Below are 22,245 nucleotides of genomic sequence, written 5' to 3'. Positions count from 1 at the left end.
GAGTGTGTGTACAGAAGCTAAAGGGACAAATCAGCTATGTTTATTCAGCTAAAGTGATTGTAACAAAAACAGTTTTTCTCTACCTGTCACATTCTCTCAAAAAGATGCCAGTGTGCTTAACCAACCTGCATTGGTTCACATTTGCAGTTTTAGTTTTAAAAATAAAAAATGGAGCATTCTATTTTAGATTAATTAAATTACCATATATAAAATTATATATAATAATTATATACATATTTACCTTATACTTATATTATTATAGTATATTGTATTATTATATTCATATTTAATATAATTATATAGTTATAGTAATATAAAATTACTATATACAGTCTTTTATATTAAATTAATTACTTAAAATAAAACATAAGGTGATATAAAGGTAGTATTTCATATCATCTCTTTTTTATTCTCTCCTCTACCAGATATATAAATTCTAGGACACTATATCCTGTAAAATTTTGTATCCTTCCAAATGTCGCATATGATAAGCACTTAGTAACTAAGTTAAATTGAAAATATATGTTTGTATATTATTTGCAAAAGAGTGTATTATTGATTAAAATAATTTATATTTGAGCATTTTCCAAGATCATCAAAGTAGCGTTATGCTATTTTTTAATATTCTCTTTGTACAAAGCATGATTGGAATATTAGTTATTTGTAAAACTGATATTGTGCATTTATAGTAATAGAAACCATTTTATATTTCCAAATCTGTTGTTAAATGTGGGCATTTCTTCAATCATACTCACTTCTTAAAATTTTTCACAACTTGAAATCAAAATACACTGAATCTTAATTTCAAATTCAGTGTATTCCCTATTGCAAAGTTTATGTTTTTCTTTATTAAACTGTTTGAAAATTTGCAACTGTCAGCTGACCCAATGATAAAGAGAGTTGGAGGACAATTCAATTGTGTACTGTTGATTAAATGCACTTTAATTTACACCTATAATCTGATTAGAGTATTATCCAATTTTAAAAGGCCTATTTTTCAGAAGCCAGAAATTAAAATGCCCATAGAGTAGCAGTATTTAGATCAATCCAGGTTCAAAACTTAATGATTTGATTTCCTTGTCCTTTACCTTATTACATTACAGGCACAAGAAAGTATGTGTTCTGATATATTTACAAGACTATTGTAGTAGGGAGAAAAAAAAAAAAGAAGACGAAAAATGGTCTCCCAAAGATGCCTGCATTCTAATTCCTAAAACCTGGGAAGATTTTGTGTTACATGGTAAAAGAGAATTAAGGTTGCAGATGAAATTAAGATTTCTAACCAGATGACTTCGAATTGGGAGATTTTCCTCAATTACCTGGATGAGTCCAATATAGTCACAAGGGATTTTAAAAAATAAAAGAGGGAGGGAGAAGAATCGTTTCAAAGTGAGGAAATGTGAAAAAGACTCGATTGGACATTGTCGGCCATGTCCAATATATATGGAAGGTCAGTGTGGATTTTGTTTCTGCTTACTGTACTCTCAACAGGCCAGTTATTAAAGATTCTACCAGTACAGTTGCATATACACACATTATTGGAGAATGCAAGAGAAATTTCTAGAAAGGGAACTGCTGTGAACTGAATTGTGTCCCCCTGCAAACTCATACGTTGAAGCTCTGACCCCCCAGTGTGACTGTATTTAGAGTAGGGAGGTAATTAAGGTTAAATAAGGTCATAAAGGTGGGGCCCTGATAGGATTACTGCCCTAGTAAGAAGAGACACCAGACAGCTCTCTCTCTCTCTCTACTACATAAGGACACAGTGTGACAGAGGCTGTCTGCAAGTTAGAAGACTGCTCTCACCAGAACTCAACAATGCTGGAACCCTGACGTGAGACTTCCAGCCTCCAGAGCTGTGAGAAAATAAATTTCTGTTGTGTAAGCCACCCAGTTTATGGCATTTTGCTAGGGCAGCCCAAGTAGAGTAACACAGGACCATACTGAGTTGGATGAGCATGATGCAGATTTCTTAGTGCAAAATTCTTACGTATTTGCATTCTCGAATTTTAGAGTGGCAATGACTGTGGTTCTCATGTTCCTTGAAGGCTTGACTGGTCTCAGGCCTTAGTTTCTTCCAGCTCCAGCTCATGTAATTGTGGGTCGGTCCTCCCCTGCCACAGAGATTGTCATGATGTCCTTCATAAGGTCAATCCCCACCTCCCCACTCTCCTTTATACCCTGCTTCCTTGACCTCCTCCTTGAAGCTGCCTCAAACCTCAAGCTTGCATGGGACTTTCCCTTTGTTTCTTTTGGTAGGTACATCACCGTCACTGGTATGTCTTGCATGTGTCTAAAACTATTAACAAGAACACAGAATAAATGGCAAAAGAGCTTAAAGTGTAATAAACAAACACACCCCACACTTTCCTGTGTGGCATTCCAGTGACTGAAGGTGTCCCCAGTATGCAGAGTTCACATTGGTTGTGGCTAGATAGAAAATTATGGGTGTGGATCTAGATATAGAAATCTAGAGATATAGAAATGTAAAAAAGAGTAAAAGAGATGTATTTATTTATTTTAACATTTCAGTGATACATACAGTAATGAATTATTCCATATGGAAGTTTGTTAAATGGGGTGTCAGGATAGTACATAAAAGTAAGTCTGATTTTTCCTGTGTCTTTTTGGATTTCATTAGTATTTCTTTTCATGTCAAGAAAGACCTACTGGGGCCAGCCCGGTGGAGCAGCAGTTAAATTTGCACGTTCCGCTTCAGTGGCCTGGGTTCGCCAGTTCGGATCCCAGGTGCAGACCTATGCACAGCTTATCAAGCCATGCTGTGGCAGGCGTCCCACATAAAATACAGGTAAATGGATATGGATGTTAGCTCAGTGCCAGTTTTGTTCAGCAAAAAAGAGGAGGATTGGCGGCAGATGTTATCTCAGGGCTAATTCCCCCCCCCCCAAAAAAAAGATCTGCTAAAGATTCTATGAAAAGGAAAAGAAATACTATATTTCTTATGACTTAAGTCTTATTTTTTTTCTTAATCCGTTGATCTCCTTTTACAGTTTTGGCTGGTTTGTTAACATTCATAGTCAAAGAAGCACAAAGCATGTGGTATGTGATAGGTATGTGTGGTAGGCACACATGGCAGGGTGACGTGCATGAGGAGTCCTTCCTCTTCTGCTCTCCCTCACATAGCTGTAGAGAGCGCCAGGTCCATGGATGACCAACACCCCTGAGGCACGATGGACTAACCTTTATGTTTAATGCCTTATTTTGTCTCTCACGGACTAACACCGGTGTCACTTCTCTGTTCTAGAACAGCAGTAGGGAGAGAAGTAAGAGGACTTCTTGTTGCATAAAAGCCAGGAAGAAAATCTTTGAAGTGAACTGAAGGACAAAAGTTTACATTCTCCCGGCAGATAAAAAAGAAGACTATGGGTATTAAGATCTCTGAATATTTTTTATAATCATTATGTTGTTAATTATCCACTTTAAAGATTTTATTAAATGATGAAAGATAGGCTCCTCTGGCCCTTTGCTAAGAGTATTCAGCCACACATAGAAATCAAATCAGAAATTTGGTGTCCTTAAATCTGTAGACCATCCCCGTGTGTGACCAGCATTTGGAATTCAATCACCATCTGAAGAGTTGTAGCTGTGCAAGGACTGGAGGTGTTTTTTGGGAAAATGAATGACATAGAGCTGATAGGCTATTCCATCCCTTTTCTATGCTAAAATGCTTTCTTTGCATCTTCATACTCAGATATAGTGACTTCCACCAAAAAAATCTGAAGAAAAATATGGTTTTACCTTCTCCACTCAGGGCCACTGTCTTTTATTTATAGTTATCTCAGCAAGTCAGAGAAAGCAGCAGTTAAGACAGCTGATACTTTCATTACCCAACTGTCATATAATTCTTCAGGATCAGTTACCAGGATGTCTGACTCCTTGGATGTCGGGGGAGATGCTGGGCAGGTAACAAGTCTAACTGCAGCATCAAACTGCACACACACACACACACGCACACACATGCATTCTACTGCACTTCAATTTTACCAGCTTCCAAAATTTCCTTTCTTCCCTAGTAGTGACAGGATCCCTGTTGTGCTTTCCAAATGCAATCAAACAGACTAGGACTGAGCGATGGATTAGTCCCAGCCAGAATACAGAACAGAAGATTTAAAAACTCAAACAAGGAGAGATACTCTTCTTACTCACTTAGCATCAGAGGAAGTGACTTCAAAGAGGTGTCTCAGTGCATGCCACGTGTTTACTTGGTGATCCTGTAATTTCTGGTGATCTGTGGACCAGAGGATGACTTTATCAACACGTTCTTACCAGTAAACTCTAGTGAGATTTGTTTTTGTGGTTCTTCATTTTTCCAAGAGTGAAATAAATTTTCATTCTGTTCAAAATGTGGTGATACTTTTTTTTTTTAATTCTCTTTATACTTCAAGTTTCAAACTTTTATTGAGATTTTGGTAATCATCTGTATGTGTATGAGTATATCAAACTTCATAACTTACTTCTCTAGAGAGACTTATTTGCTGACAATATCTAGAAACACAGGAAATAAACAAAAAGATCCACGAATAACAAAAATAGATTCTTAAGACCAATGCACTAAAAAGTATGCTTACTTTATGTCATAAAAATATCCCTTAGATTGTCTTCCTGAGCCTATTTAATTTTATTTCACACACAGCCTTAACAAGTTCAATTACCTGGTAGAACATTTCACAGATACCATAGCCAGTAAATTAGAAATGGAAGGCTTCTAGAGCAAGATACACTGATACTAGAAGGAGTAATAATTGAAAATCTAAAGGTGATGATAGAGGTAGAAATTTATGAAAGTTGAACACAGGATATAAGAAATATAAATTTCCCGAGTTTTTTAATATATAAAACATACTTATTAGCTAGTTAAGTTATTTATTCATTCAATAAATATTTCTTTATATCCACAAGGAGAACAATAAGTGTGAACACATGTAGGAATAGATATATTAATAACGAACACATATTGTGCTCACTCTGTGCCAGGTACGTGTTTAACTTTTCTCCTGTATTAATTTATTTAATTCCCAATGTAGAAAGTGGATATTATTGTTATACTCATTTTATAGATAGGAAAGAGAGACACAAAAAGATTAAGTAACTTATCAAAGGCCACACACAGAGTAATGACAAGAGCTCAGTTTGAACTGGCTCTAGGACTCAGAGACAATGCACTGTATTTGCTTTTGAAAAGCGAAATGACTTTCAAAATAAGATGCTTTCGACTGTAAAAATAATTTCAAAACAGGAACTTGAGTCAGACCACTATTTGTTTTCTAAAATCTCTTCGCTCTTTCTTCCATAATAACTTTATTAGCTGCGCACATGGCACCCAGCTTGAGACTACATTTTCTTGTTTCCTTTGTAGTTAGATGTCTTCCCAATAGAACGTGAGCTGAAATGACACATGCAACTTCCGTTTCACAAGATTAAAAGAAACCTTGTCTCCTACTTCCTCTCTTGCCTCTTCCTATGGGCAGTCAAGTGTTGGTAGCAGCATCCCAGCTTCAACTATGTAGCCAAGAGCAACAGGGGAAACAAGAGGGAAGTAGTATGGGTACCTGGATGGCTTCCTGGAACAGAACCATTTTGCAGTTGTGGTACATAATAAGAAATATGTTCGGTCTTTGTACCTGGTTCCTGACACAGAGCTCCTAAAACCCTTGGAATTTCCTGAGGGATATGAGTGCTAGGAGTGTCTGAGCCCCTGGATAGCTTCAGGATGGGGACTGGTTGCCAGAAAGATCAAGCCTTGATTAGAAGCTGAGAACTTTCAGCCCCACTCCCCAACCTCCAGGGAGGGGAGAGGGGCTGGAGATTGTGTTAATAACCAATGGCCAATGATTTATTCAATTGTGCCTGGATAATGGAACCTCAATAAAAACCTCTAAATGATGGGGTTCTGGGAGCTTCCAGGTTTGCAAACACATCCATGTGCTGGGAGGACAGCCCACCCCAACTCCACGGGGACAGAAGCCCCTGCACTCAGGACCCTTAGGGACCTACCTTCCTATGTACCTCTTCATCTGGCTTCTTATTTGTATCCTTTATAATGAACCATAATAGAAAGTATAGCATTTTCCTGAATTCTGTGAGTAGTTCTAGTAAATTATCAAACCTGGAGGAGATGTTTATTATTATTATGGAACTCCTAACTTTGCAGCAAAATCAGCCTAAAGTGTGGCTGACCTGAGGACCTGATGCTTGCAATTGGTTTCTGAAGTGAGGGCAATCTTGTGGGACTGAGTTCTCAACCCGTGGAATCTGACACTAACTCTGGTTAGTTAGTGTCATAATTGAATCAAATTGTAAGACACCTAGTTGGTGTCATATAATTGGAGAATTGACGTGGAAAAAAAACTAACAGCAGCCTAGGCCAATCTCTCTAGAATGTTATGTGAGAGAGCAAGGAACTTTAATTGTGCTTAATCTTCTACGTCTTTCTTATAGCATCTTAATCTGTTTCCTATCTAACCAGAACTAGGAAAGTGTTGTGTAGTGATGGCATCATCAAAATAACTATGTGATCTATCGTGGAGAGAGCTATTTCCATGGAAAGTGGTATGATGCAATGGAAATTATTTGGAAAAGCAGGGCAGAGATCTAGGACTTAGTTCTAGATTTGTTACGTTCTCCCTTTTCCAATATTTATTGGGCACCCACCACCTGTCCTGTTATGTATTCTGGGCATAAGCAACATCATTTACAAAAACTAAGAGACATAAACCAGCATGAGATAATGACTCAGCAGAAGTATTTCCTTATAGTTGAAACATAAAATAGAAAAGTAGTGAAAGATGATATGAGAGAGCTGCTGAAGAGTGTGCCCTTTATACTGAAAACAATGAGAGGTCATTGAAAATTTTAAAACATGGGGCACATGGTAATATCCATTTATGATATTTAATATATTCCTTATGCTATGTTCTCTGCTGGATGTAGGGGATACAGAAAACTGAAACATGGTGTCTGCCTTTAAGAAGTTCACAATCTACTGGGAAACCATATAAATAAATAACAATGTCTTGTGAGAAATGTTACTAGGAAGGCAAATAGTGTGCTCAGGTTATGGGAGAAGAGCAGAATGTGGGAAATTATGAAGATGAGAAGGAAGACAGTTCATTTGAGGAACTGCAAGTAGTTTAATAGTCATTTTGTGGGGGCTGCAAAATAGCAGGGACAACAGAGAAGGAGATGGAAGAATATTTAGGGGCCAGATCAGGAAGGCCTTTTATGCCATGCTAAAGGGATTGGATTTTCTTCTGAAATCAATTGCAAACTGTAAAAAGAGGAATCTAGGAAGTAGAGCCAATAGGAGAAATGCAGGAGGGAAAAGAAAGAAGATGGACCTTCTCATGTGTCTCATTGAGCAACTAGAATGATGGGGTCTTTAACTGAGATAGGAATAAAAGGAACAGAGTTGGTGCAGGAGCAGGAAAGGAATGAGCCATTGCACAGATGATCATTAAGGGGCTTGCCCTGTCCACAGCCCTTGATGAGAAAAGCAGCCCATTTTACTACCCAGTCCCCTGGCCACAGTTGGGGTAACTGGATTAAGAATCTGACTGAAGAGTAGCCAATTTGTAGTTAGGGCCAGCCAGCAATTCTGTGTCCTAGCATGAAAGAAGAGCCTGAGAGAACTATCCAGATAATGAAGTAGTTAGCAGCGGGAACTGACTTTCTAAGGTCTCAGTGCAGAAATAGAATCCTATGACAGTCCATGGTGAGCTGTGTGCGAATCAAAGTTATGAGGAAGCTGATGTGTGGAAAGTAGCAAAGAGGCTGTGGAGAGACTGTGTGAGCTGCTGACAGTGACGGGGAAAGAAGTGGTCACCCAAGGTGCTCTGCTGTTGATGGCTTTCCATACCCATGCCTTCCAACAGACTCACTTTTCCTTAAAGGAGTGTCAGTGATTCTCCATTGGTTACTAAAAAAAAAAAATCTACCTGAAAGAGTCACCAGCTAGCTTTGTGCCCTCTGTCTCACTCCTAGAAGAGTCTTTTAAAAGTGGGAGTCATAGTTGAAATTTCTTTAGAAGCATTTTTTTTCTTTTAGTAAAATTTTCTTTAATGGATGAATAAGACTTTTAGATCTACTGTTATGAGAGTAATGAGGGACCCAGTGTTTAGAATTATTGGGGTTGAGACAGGGCTGGCTATTGCCATGCCACATACAAAATGAAAATTTGGGGTCCTTGCTGGGGGTGGTGAGGTTAATTTCTCCTTTCACAGTCTGCCATCCCAACCCTCAGAGGACAGATGACTTGAAATGGATTGCAACCTCAGCGTGGGGACACTCCTGGCTCCTGGATGGGATGGGTGAAACCCCACTCTGAGTTGTCCAGGGAATATGTCAGGCACAGGTAGCCTAGGGTGGAGATGGCTGCTGCCTTGCCTGCCTCAGAGAGACCGTGAGGTGTGTGCGACCCCTGTGTCTGCACCCAGATCTCCATGGGGTGGGTTGGGCAGCAGTGGTCACTGGGTGGCAATGGGGAGGAGGAAGCCCAGTTGGACCAGGGCACCAGGGAGCTGGGAGTGGGCAGTAGAGAGCTTGTTCCAGGGAGATGAAGAGCTAATGTAAGGTGAACCACCCATTTGCTGAGGCTCCATGCCCTCAACACATGCTTCTTTGCCCTTGGACTTCATTTACAGAACATAAATTCAAAGATAACTTTATTCAGAATTTCAAGCCAGAGATTTCAAAGCGTTAAACCCCACGCAGGAGCCCTGCTTAACTTGAGTCCCAATGTGACTGTACTGGTCACACACCCATAAAGCCAAGCCTAAGCTGAGGGAATCTGGATAGAGAAAGGAAAAAATTTGTGAGTAAAATGAATATTTGTTAAAGAATCCCAATTTCCTTTTCAACACAAGCAAATCTTATTCATAAGTTATGTTTTGAAATAGAGTGCTTAATACATCATTTTCCCCAAAGGTCATTTTTTTACTAGACAGAATCCCCAGGAAATTAGCACTATTGCTAAAAACCAAAACCAAACCACACCAGCAAAAACAGTAACAGAAGTATTATAAAAGCCTCATTGTAAAACAGCGGTATTTATAAATTCTCATAATGTTAAGGTAATTCTGAGAACTAACCATCCCGATGTTAGTGACTCATTTGCTTAACCTCTTTACCTTCAAGAATTTGCTTTATACCAGTGAGCGAACAGAGGGTTGTAATTTATAAGCATATATCACTATGCCCTATAGGCCAAATTCCCATTATAATACATGAAAAGTCGAAATCCCTCAATGAAGACATAGCCTGGGGACTGTGGCCTTTGAACCCCGAATATAGCCAGCCTTTGAGAAACAGTCTCACAATTTGTGCTTATTTCTCATCAAGCAGCTATTTTTCAGGAAGTAGCAAAAAACATGTTTTGTTTTGTTCTGTTCTATTTTTTAAAGGAAATAGGGGAGTTCCCAGATTCTAAGCGGTATGCTTATGTTCCTAATCATGCAGAAAACTCTTGGAAAGAGTGGTTGTTAAGCCAATCGGTGGTTTTGTTTCTAGAAGCCTTCAAGAACATGCAGCATTATTCACAACACTTTTCTCTGAAGCAGCGGCAACTTCCCTAGCAACTTGCTCGCACAAAGCTCCCGTTGAACAGAGAGAGTAGGGGTAAGAGGAAGCTCACGTATGAGAACATGAGGGTAACTTCAGCATCACAGGCATCCACGGGAGCCACACAGTGGCCAAAGGGCACAAAAGACCACATAGTGAGCTTTTGACACTGTTGGAGTGGCTCAGGAGTTCTTTATTATTCAAGCAAAAAATAAAAAGATTATTTTTCCCTAGCGATGATTAGTACAGGCCATTGAACGAGAAGGACCTCTCGGGACTACAATGTGCTGGCTCTCGGTTCTCACAGCAGTTTTCTTTCCTCTAATGAACGCCCAGTATGATGATTTGCGGTGCTATCCTGCAAAGTCATGCTAATCCCCGTGAATGATGCTCAAGACAGCACCGGTCTGTTGTCATCTCCCTGTACTCTCTTACGTTCGCAGCAGACAGACCTTCAAAGCTGGAAATTTGCAATGTAAAGGAAAAGATAGAGTAGAGTTGATTATTCAGCTGGGATGTTGCCCATATGTCCATGTGTGATAGCAGTGTTCTCTTTTCCTATATCTGTCTTCAAAAGGGATTAATAAATGCCACAGCACTGAGTTAGTGTAGGGTACACGAATGCCCTCATGATGCTTAAATGTTCCCTGGAAATGAGCCAGGGTATTTGTAACGCCAACAGCCTTCATTAGTGCTGCCCCTGCCTCACTGACACTGAGGTGTCATGATCTTGTTCGCTTCCCCATACCCAAAAGCTGTGTGCAATTTTCTGCTCTGCCTAGTAAGGATGATTTAGTCATTGCTATGTTTAGGTCATAGTTAATTTAATCACTCCTGATGTTAATGCACTGTAATACATATGTTCATACTCTTGGCACCCTGCTTAGGGGACCTTTGGGCTATTTAGTGTCAGCCCATTTCACTGGCATAGACCAGGCTCAGGAAGTTTCATCCCTTCACAAAAGCACTTTGCACTCATTAATTCTTACAATGCTCTTGTGTGTGAGGCAGATTATATTCATAGCTGAAGAGGCAGGACGAGCAGAAACAGGATTTCCCAGCACCTTACTACGTGTACAGCCTTCTTTGAAATTCTTTGACAAATAAAAGATCCAGTTACCTACTAGGCATCAGACTTCTATTGTCTCAAGCCCGCAGTTGGGTGAAGTCCTTGTGTTAGTCGTCTGCTGCACTGGACACTCCATGCTCAGAAAACAATTCCTTCTATCATACGCTTACAAGCATAACCATTATACCGTCATCCTATTGGGAGGATTGTAAACAGCTAGACACTGCCTCTGACCACAGCATTGCCTACCATTAGTTATAGTCTCTAGGAAAAGCTTTGGTTTATTTGAGATATTATCAATAGAATCATGGATTCCCATAATATTGTATCTAAAAGTTACTCTAGAGATAATCTCATTCAATTCCATATATATATCTGAGTGTCAAAGAAGGTAGGCAATTTGCCCAAGATCATCCAGCTGATTAGTGTCAGAGAAGGTGGCAAGCTAGATTCCCAGAATTCCTTGTCCCTTCACTCCCTAAGCTCTTCAGAGACCTGTCTGTCAAAGTCATGACTAAACTTTCTGGAAACCTTTGGTCCTGGGACGATGTCCTGTTTCTCTGAGGCATTGCTAAGATTTGTTTTGCCACCAGTCATTAGACCATGGAATACTGTGCACTTATAATGTGCTAGACACTGAGCTTGAGACCTGGAATACAGATATAAAAGCCCCAGTGAGTCCTTGTGTTCAGAGAAATCTCTATGTTAGGCCCTAACTCTGGCACCCAAGGTGCCATCTGATATTTTCAAATGGGTCTGGAAGTAGCTGTACTCCTGAAAAAAATCCTCTTTTCTTTTGTTGAGCAGAATTGGGAGGCAGAGGGTAAAGACTATTTTCAACGAGACTGAAATATGCAAGTATAACTTAATAACTTAGAATATGTTCTACAAAATAGACAAATATGCCAGTGGGATGACAATGAGTTCTAAATAAATAACGAAGTTAAAACCAAACTATCTTTTTATTAGCTGTAAACTGAAGCAGATGAGTGTGTTTAGTAGGAACGGAGAATAGAAGAAGAACACAATGGAAGTGACATATTGGAATTAATCATTTCTTCTTTAATTTATTAGAACTGCTTCCTGCAGGAGATGAGATTTCAAGATCTGTTTGAGTGATGAAGAAAAGGGAATTTGTCAGGAAGAATCAGAAGTTTTGTGAAAGAAAGCAATTTGCCCAAGGTCACTTAACTAGCCAGTGTCAGAAGAGGGAATTAACACACTCAAAAGAAATGAATGCTTCTACAGTGAGTCTCCTATAAGAGCACCTTCAAGCTGATGTGAAGAATTTTCTCCAGAAGGTAGATGAGAATTATAGTGACCTTTGTGAAATTGCACATTGTGTCTCAGAGAAAAGGGACTCTGAGGTTTTTTGACCGAAAACCCTGGGTTCCAAGGACAGATCTAAACCTCCTTTCTCTATTATCCAAGAAAACGCTTTCCAAATCTCTATTGAAACTAGAGCAAGACAAAAATACCCCTCTGAAAAGGATGAAAACTTACTTTACTCAACCCTTTATCTGAGGAGTGTAATCTTCATTTTCCTCTTGAAAATAAGAGTAATGAGTGAATGCAAACATTTACAGCCGATGTCTGTCAAGAATCTCTCCCAACTAATTAACCTGAGAAAGAATGGAGCAAAGCAAGCAGCTTGACTGATCACATAAATGCCACGTCAGAGAGAAATTTCTTTCAATTAGTCATATCATCTGGACAAATTTACTTTGCTTGTGATCAGATTTCTGTCCTTATCAGTCCCTGACTATTCTCTTATCTGTTTGTTCTTCTTCACAGCAAGCATCCTTGTCTGAAGTTTATATCACTTTTTTTTTCCCCACTTTGTCTTTCCCACTACAGTGAAAGCTGTGTGGAGGCATAAACTCCATCTAGCTCGCTGCCATAGCCACAGCACCTAGAACAGGACCCAGCACACAGGTAAAAGTCAATGCATATTTGCTAAACAAATAAAGGCCTAATGAATCCCATAAAATAGTCAAAGTAATTTTTTCCAAATAACAACAAAAAATAAAAAGAGCATAAAATTGTTGAACAAAAACGGAGAGTAAACCTCAATACAATGTTTCACCATTAGTGGGAACTGTAGCCATTAAAGATTACAAGTTACACATTATGAACAGTATCTTCTCATAAGTGTGATATATAGGATTCCACCTGAAGAATACACATAGAGGCATCACTTCAGACCAAAGTTCTGGAGATCATGCAGTAATAATCACTGGTAGAAGTTACTAGAAACAATCCATTTTTTTAAGATGTATGTGTTATTATAGAAGGAAAGATGTCCAGATGAGAAATAATACAATTCCTTAAAAGAGGTGTTACTACAAGAGTGATCACAGACTTTCAGGTCAGCTACACCTGGGATTTGGATCTCAGATCTGCTACTCACTGAATTTGTCACCTTGGGGAACTTACCCACACTGAGACTACACTTTCCTCTCCATAAATCGGATGAAATGATATCCACCTTGGGGCTGGTCGGTGCCGTAGCGGTTAAGTTTGCGCACTCTGCTTCAGCGGGCTGGGCATGGACCTACACACTGCTCATCAAGCCATGCTACAGAGGCATCCCACATACGAAACAGAGGAAGATGAGCACTGATGTTAGCTCAGGGACAGTCTTCCTCACCAACAAAATGAATAAATAAAAATAAATCCACCTTACAGGACTGTTGTAAATATTATAATAAATATTATTAGTATGTGTTATAATAATGATTTTAATAAATAATGTAGTTAAAGCCTGAGGAATAGCAAACAGATAACAAATTCTTGTTCCCACCCAGTCCACTTTGCATATCCTGTCTATTTCTCCAAAAGTCTTCTGCCACCCAACCCACACTGCCCAAGTGAGAAGTGCATTGGTATGTTTACAGTACTGGTGGAATCAGACTTTTGTCCAAGTTTAGTGATAAATGAATTTGGGAAGAGGGGACTTAGATCACTCAGTGAATCAGCTGTGGATCATATAGCGTTTTATCTACGTGTTTTCAGGCCTCACCACTTTCTCAGGTGTGTTCAGTGATTCACACATCCTCCATTTCTCCGCAAGATAGTGTGTGCCTCATGGGCAGGGGTGAGTGTTATCTTCACTGTGTGCCCTGCAGAATCTTAGTGACCCTCACATTGTTAGTGCTTGAAAGGTTTGTTTAATGACTAAACATGGATTTGATGAGAATCTCATAGGCATATATTATATGCTTACCACATATAATATGTGCATTTAATTGATACACAGTAATATAATTTTAAACAGTTATAACTTTAAAGCTTTGCAAGTATTGTAATACTGTACTACCATTCTACAAGTTAATTTTAAGTGAAAATGCAGGTTTTTGTGACCTAAATATTTGTTTCCTTATTACTAATGAGATTAAGCAAAATTTCTCAGAGTTATCAGATATTTTTGTTTCCTTTCCATGAATGTGAATTATAACTTTTAATGTTTTACTGAATTGTTTATTTGGACGAAATCTGTATATGTTCTGCATACGACTATTTTTGTTGTTGCTGTGTGTGCTAAAACTTCCCAGGCAGTAGCTTATCATTTTATTTCATTTAAGATGATTCTTTAAGAAAAATTTTTAATTTTAACGTCACCAAACTTGAATTTTTAAATTTAATTTGTTTTATGTTTTTTAATAGATAGATCCAAATTTGGCCAGAGGTCTTAAAAATAGTCACCTGTGTTTTCCTGAACATGTTAAAGCTTCACTTTCACATTAGGATTTTACTCCGGCTAGATGGGCTTTTGGTGTAGGGTGTGAGGTAGAAATTCGTTTGCTTTCCAATTTGGATAATTGACTTTCCAGCACCAGTTTTTGAGGAGCCCATCTTTTCCTCATGATTTCCATAATCACTGCTGAGGTATGGGAAAGGTTCATATATGTGTGGGGCTCCGTTGTAGTCTGTTAGTTTGCTTCTTCTTGTGATCATTTCATTGATTTAATTACTATGTTTACTTTAAATATTGACATCTGTTGGTGTCAGTCCCTCTCAATGACATTAATGTTCTGTTTTTGGCCTCTTCTCAGTATATGGTACCTGATTTTTTTTGAAACTCAACCACAGATGAAAGGTTATTTACAGTTTTACTTATTTTTCCCAATTCTGTCATTTCTGGGTGTTTGTATTAGGAGGTTTCTGGGGTTATTTATTTCGACAGGTTCTAATGCGTCTTGTTCATATTTCTCTCGGATCACTTTGATCTGCCTAGTAGAACAGGCAACACAATTTGTAGGGCCCAGCATAAAATGAGAATGTGGTGCTCTTCAATCAAAAACTGTTAAGAATTACGACGTGGCAAGAACAGAACATTAAACCAAGGATTTCTAGGCCTTCTAAAGTGTGTCTTTCCCATGGAGCCAGTTCGACTGCCTAGTCACATTACTGCGGTAACTGCTACTTGCTTTAGGTTTATTCCTCACTGTCTCCCCTCAGTCCGTTTAATGCCTTCCATTTCTGGAGGTTCCATATAGCTCTACAGCCACTGCCGGTCCTCTGATCCTCTTCCAGTGTCCTAGCTTTCTCAGTTTCACATGTGGCCTTTCCATGGTTATAACAAGGGCTGCACGGTGCCTGGCGTAGCTCGATTATCAGATCTGCCAGGTACAGCAATGTTGGTATCTTCAATAAATATTTATACCTCATAACTTGATGCGTGGTCTAACCAGCAACAAAGCATGACACTTACATAATTAGAAAGATAAGACTAACCTAATTTGCAAAACAGAAAAAAACAGAAGATAATATATACCAGAAGTTATGAGACTAGGGGCCAGCCCAGTGGTGCATCAATTCACACATTCTGCTTCCAAGGCCCAGGGTCCGCTGGTTTGGATCCCAGGTACAGACGTGGCACAGCTTGGCAAGCCATGCTGTGGTAGGTGTCCCACATAAAAAGTAGAGGAAGATGGGCATGGATGTTAGCTCAGGGCTAGTCTTCCTCAGCAAAAAGAGGAGGATTGGTGGTGGATGTTAGCTCAGGGCTAATCTTCCTCAAAAATAAAAAAAAAAAGTTCTGAGCCTAGAATACTTAAGACAAACAGATGGATTCAAATCTCAGCTCTACTGCTTCTTAACTGCTATTTAACCTCTCTGAGCCTCAGTTTCCTCTTCTGAAAAATGGGGATAGTAATATTTCCCTCCTTACAGTGTTATGTGTGGATTCAATAAGAAGTTTTTAAAACAGTATAATTGCTAGTAAATAATAAACATTAGAATTGTTTACTAAAGTTATTAAAAGATGAAACTGAAAATGTTTATAGGAGATCAGAGAAAGAAGAGAGAGTCTAAGCAATAAGAGAAGGGTTTGTGCAGTGTGTAGGACACCGGCCGGATCTCTTCACCTCCACCGTGATTCCCCTTGTTTCAACAAACATCATCATTCCTTCAAATGGTCAGAATAACCTTTTAATGGGTGCCACTGTTTCTACTCTTGACTCTGGAATCCATGCTTCACATAGTAGCCAGTGTGATATTTTTAAAGCATACATCATTTCACGCCCTCCCGCTACTTGTAAGCATGCAGTGGTATTGCAGGACACCGACAATCCATCATCCTGGCCATGGCTCCGAGGCCCCTACATAATCTCTCCTGCTTACCTTGCAGAATTTATCTCCTACCATTTTCTGTTTTGCTTAGTGGTCTCCTAATTTTTAGGTTCCACTAGGCGTCCTTCTGTCCCCCAGATAACTCAACTTGGCTCCTTTGCGCTCACAGTTCTTTTTTGCCTAGAAAGTTCTTACCCCAGATCTCTACATGGCCAGCTCCTTCTCAACGTCTAGGTTTTGACCCAAAAATCACCTTCCTGAGAAGCCTCTTTAATCATTTTGTCTAATTTAATTCATTTCAGTTACTCTCTATTTTTTTTTAAAAAAATTTCATAGCAGTATCTGAAATTATATTATGTATTTACTTGCTTGTTCATTATGTGTCTCTGCCAGTAGAGCAAAAGTGCCATAAGAGGGAAGCCAAGCTTGCTCTGTTCAGCTCACATCCCCTGAGTTTAGTTACTAGATGTAATAAATGCATATTAAATAGACGAATAAATCCTAGAGGTTTAATAAGTGGAGGGGATGCGGAGAGTCAGGATCCTTCCAGGGGACTATACAACACACAGGACAGTGGAAATGAAAGTGGCATGTAAAAAGAGAGTGTGGAGGGGCCACCCGGTGGCTGAGTGGTTCAGTTCGCGTGCTCTGCTTTGGCGGCCCGGGGTTTCTCTGGTTCGGATCCTCGGCACGGACACGGCACCACTCATCAGGCCACATTGAGGCAGCATCTCACATGCCACAACTATAAGGACCCACAACTAAAGTATACAACTATGTACTAGGGGGATTTGAGGAGAAAAAGCAGGAAAAAGAAAAGAAGATTGGCAAGAGTTGTTAGCTCAAGTGTCAATCTTAAAAAAAAAAAAAAAGAAAGAGTGTGGAGAAGTCAATGGGCTGTTTCCAGAGCCTCAGTGTTGAAGCCATTACTTTAACAATTACACAGTGAATTTCTCAAAGTCAGGGAACTGGGTCTCAATCATCTTTGTGACCCCAAATCCTAGCACAGAGTGTAACTTATGTTAGGTTTTCAATAAACGGTTGTTGAAATGAATTAGCTCATTTCTCTTGAATACTATACAAATGTATTTATAGTTCCAATCTTAAGCCCAGGAGAGATTTTCCTTTTCCCCTTAGGAGAGGAAAACTCTTTTGCATTAGTTGTCAGCAAGAATTGTGTCCAAAAGCAAGTCACACAGGCACTGCAGGGTAAACAGGCTCTGGCTTTCTTTTGTCACCTGAGAGGGTGTCTAATGTATAGACTGAGGTTTATGATGGCGATTAGGGTAGAGATGCTCTTACACATCTCTGTCTGAAGGTGGCTTTAGAATTTATTTTTTGTAAAAGCTTAAAAAGCTGACTATCTGGACACATCATCCAGGAGACAAAATGGACCTCAGCCTCAGGTGTCCATGTCCCCAGTACGGCTGGACTGCGGTGCCACCACCCTCAGCGAGTGAAGCACTCTGGATGATTGCCCGAGCCTCAAGTTCGCAGGCACCTGAAGGCTTCCTTGGCATTCCACGTGGCAGAGACTTTTGATCCTGATGGATTCATGTTGGACATGAAGCTTTAGTGCATGAGGTTACTCTCACGTCCTCTGAAGGAATATAAAGGGGACGGATTAAGAATTGGAAATAAGAAGGGGAAATGACTTATTGTTCACAAAAGGAGGGCAATAGGTGCCAGCACATTAAATAATGTTAAACATATGTCAAACAAATACTCTGGAGGAGCAAGGGATGTGAATTTGGCTGCCCACATAGTCTTGAATCTCATTGAAAGGGATGATGTAGATTCATTTTTTTCCCTTCAAAACATATAGTGGATTTGTGTGTGTGTGTGTGTGTGCCTGTATTTAGTGGATTATTCAGGAGATCTCAAGTCTTAGTCTAATTCAAGACATATGCACGTGTGTAGGTATGTATGTGTGTGTGTGTCCGAGGGGTATCCTCCTGTGCCTGAGCTCAAGTGTAGTGAGAAAAGAGGAAGAGTGGAGGAGCAGCCTTTCTCATTGACTTAGTCTTCCATTAAGGAGGGAGTATGAGGAGAGTCAGTGGGATGCAAGATGAGGGCCTGGCTATTTGGCTATGGAACCAGCCCGGTGACTTGGGCCTGTCCCAGTATCTGCAATGTATTTTAAAAAAAGAAAAAGAAAGAAAACAGAAAAAAAAGTGTTGATATCTTCCCACAAGGGTACTTAGGACTCACGTCAAGTCTACCTGGGTCTAGATCTGGCGCTGTCATAATGTGTCCTGTGGAACCAGCCAAGTCACTACCCCTCTCTGGGCCTGAATTCAATCATTATTTAAAAACGGGAAGGAAGGATGATGATTTTGAATCTGAGGTTCCTTCTATCAGTGCCCCAGCTACTAATATTAGTGTATAGAAGAAGCTGGTCCCCTGATAACCGGGGATGATGCTGAACCAGGATGGTAAATGGGCGCATGTAAATTACATGACCTAGAGAAAACGTTGAGAGTAAAAGGAAGTCACTGGAACAGGACTCATTGTTGGAAGTAGTTTTGTTTGGAATAGTCTGTAAAGATGTGCTTGGTTCAAAAACCAAAAATTAAAAGATTGACACCTGAACCTGGAGCAGGGTCAAGATGATCATGACTGCAGAAGATTCTGGGGCAAAGAGTGCTGTCAGGTAAAGGCACCCATTCTCACTTTTTTTATTATTGAGATATAATTGACATACAACATTATACTATTTTCAGGTGTACAATGTAATGATTCGATATTTATATATTTTGCAAAATGGTCATCAAAATAAGTCTGGTTAACACCTGTCACCTTACGTAGTTAAAAAACGTTTTTTTTTCTCATGAAGAGAACTTTTAAGATCTGCTCTCTTAGCAACTTTCAAATATGCAATACAGTATTGTTAACTATAGTCATCATGTTGTACATTACGTCCCCAGGACTTATTTATTTTATAACTGGAAGTTTGTACCTTTTGACCCCTCTTTGACATTTCTCCTGCATAGTATCACATGGTAAAATTCTATAACTGTTTTAGGTGAGAGAGATGAATTCCAAGAGAAGCAAACAATGAAAATCTGGTAGATCCTTCTTGAAGGTTTTAGGACTGAGAAACATTTCAAAACAGGGGAGATGGAAAAAAGCAATGAGGAAGAGAGAGCCTGACTCCAGGCAACAAAGTGTGTTTAGGGGGCCTGATAGGAAACATCAGGACAGCTGCTCTTTAGAGCTTAGGTGGACAAACCACTTTGGGCCCACAGTTCATTATTAAGTGAAATCTATCTGACTTCAAAGACAGTTTGCGGGGCTAAAACTGGATTTGAATCCTTATCCAACACTTTTTAGCTCTTCGATCTTGGGGAAGTTATACAGACATCATTTTATTCATTTGAAAAATAGGAATTATATTATTCAAAGATCTGTTATAAGGATAAATGTGATACTGTAAGAAACAAAATAAGCATTCACAAAAGGACAGCTATTAGCATATACCGCACCATCATCTCGCTATGTCTACACTCACCATGTAAAGCAAACAAAATCAAATTTGTTTACCTTGACATTTCAAATAATTATAAATCTAGAACATCTGATAAATAGCATAGTGGCTAAATTCACAATAAAAAAAAAGAGCCAGGGGTAGTAGAGAATAAACAGCAACAGAAGCAAGGTCAAACAGGAGAATGAAAGCAGTTCGGTTAGGAGGTATGTAAATAGCTTCATATTTCATGTGGGCTAATTAGAGTGCTTGAGGATAAATGAGATGTAGAAGAAATAATTTCCAAATAATCTTTCTTTGTTTAAGTGATGAAAAATTAAACTATCTGATTGGCTACTTTAAAAAGGAGGGGGAATTCTGAAAAGCAAAATGTCCATTTTCATTCTGGATTAATGATTCACTATCCAAGTGTGAAATTAGATAAATACACACTCGTTCATGCAGAGCTAAAATTTGAAATGCCCAGGGATTTTTGATGGGCATAGGGTCTCCGTCTTCCCTTTCTGCTTATTTTCCATCATTTGCAGAATGATGTCAAAATATTTGTCTCTATGACAGAGAAAAAGAGAGAAAAGCAAGAGAGAGGTTTCGTCATTCACAAAAAGCATACTACAAATCACTTGCAAAGTTCTTTGCTTTCCTGGTAAAGCAGTTGAAAAAAGATATGCTTTTTGTGTAAAGCAAGGTGACCTTCTGTTTTAAAAATTCTTGCAAAGACCTCACATAAGCCTCTCTTAAGAGAGACAGAGTATCCTTATTCACTGAGTCATCTCCTCCACACTTTCCAACACCATTCTGTGGAAATTGTAGCAACTGATTTAAAAAAAGTCTTAGGAACATGATAAGCACTGGGCTCTCAAAAAACTTTTCAATAAAAACTATATTGGCTTCCATCAAAATGTTTGCCATAGAGAACAACAGTACAATGAAGTGTCTGATTTCATGCACATTTGCTATAATTCGTTTTGTCAAAGAACTTTTTACTAACCCCCTTCACAGTTTTGATATGAACAAGGAAATTCTTCCACATTGAAGATATTCTCAGAGCACAGCAGGCAAGCAGTGACAATGTCAAACCGATCATGAACCCAGATGCTTTGTTTTTGCTGTGCAGGAATGTTATAATGTTGTTGGACATTCTCCTATCTCTTTGGAGGGAGAAAGATTCTGTAATGCCAGAATACATAGCGTATTTTGTTGCCCTACAGGGACCATAACCTGCTTCTCTTGTCCTGCCTAAACTCTAACCTTTGTGTTTGACCTAATTCTCTTGTCTTCTTGTAAAATGAAGGTGTTCCTTTATCTAACACCTTGGGGCCTTGAGCTTATGGAGTTTTCAGCTACTTTCCAGGAAGAAACTCTAAGCAACAACTTCCCTGGACCCAGGCAATCTGAACAAGACCAGACCGGCCCAGACGGCAACCACAAGACTATCACCTGCACAGATGGGCAGAGAGTTGGACTAAAGTAACCTGCCCTCATTAACATTATAAATTCCCCTCCTCTAGGGGAGGGGAAACAGCTGTTTTTAGATCATGCAATGTATGTAAAAACATGATTTCAAACCATGCATGTGCAAGCTTATGCCCACCTCTACATGTGATGATGAAATTTCCCCTTTGAATATTCATTCTCTACCCTAAATAAAGATACCCACCTCCCCATGCTCAGGGAGCCACAGCTTTGTAAAATTATTCCCTATGGTTTCCATCTTTTTCTTTGCTGCATGCCACAAACAAAAATTCAACTTTGTGAAATAACTGCTTCTGGTGAAGTTTAACTCACAAGAAAGGATCCACATTTGACTGGGTAACAATTTCATCAGGAAAAAAAAAAAATACTGTAGGTACCAAGGAGCCACAACTTGATCTTCTTTTCAGTCTTCTGGTTCATACTATTCAGTGACACAAAAATCCTACATGCCCAATGTAGGTAAAGAGGGTGAGGAATCCCTACCCTGGATACAGAATTGAATCCTGTGAGATCTGCTGGAATTCAATAACAAAACATTTACAGACCTTGTTGGTTCAATATTCAATTTGACACATTTGGATAAAGCCAACATTGCCCCACTGTTTCCCAACAAGATGGCTGGGGAAGCAAAGGAACATTGGAGAAGCCCCAACAAAGAGCTAGCATTTCAGCAAATTTGAGGGGGCATGTTAGATGACCCAGAAAATGCCATTCTAGCAAATGTAAGAACAGTCGTCTCCAGGTCAGGGGGAGCATTCTGTCATCTGGAGAGCACAGGGGAACAATTGGCCTCCTCTGTTCTTCGACAGGAGAAATACCCCGGGAAGCAGTCCAACTCGGTTGAAAAGGTTGGTAGAAAACCTTGACTTTTATAGCTCATTACTTAAAAAAGTCAAAATGCATCATTTATTGAATTTATAACTTGTAAGAAAAAAATTTCTCAAGAGAAAGCAGTCAGTCATATATTGTATTTCAAAGGTCTCAGAAAATACATGTTTGTTTTGACCTCAGTCCTCATCAGAACTGGTGTGAAGGCCATAATTTTCATTTTTCTTATGGGAAATAA

Source organism: Equus asinus, chromosome 5 (genome assembly GCF_041296235.1).
Source record: "Equus asinus isolate D_3611 breed Donkey chromosome 5, EquAss-T2T_v2, whole genome shotgun sequence".
NCBI lineage: Eukaryota > Metazoa > Chordata > Mammalia > Perissodactyla > Equidae > Equus > Equus asinus.
Note: the sequence above shows the minus strand (reverse complement) of the source record.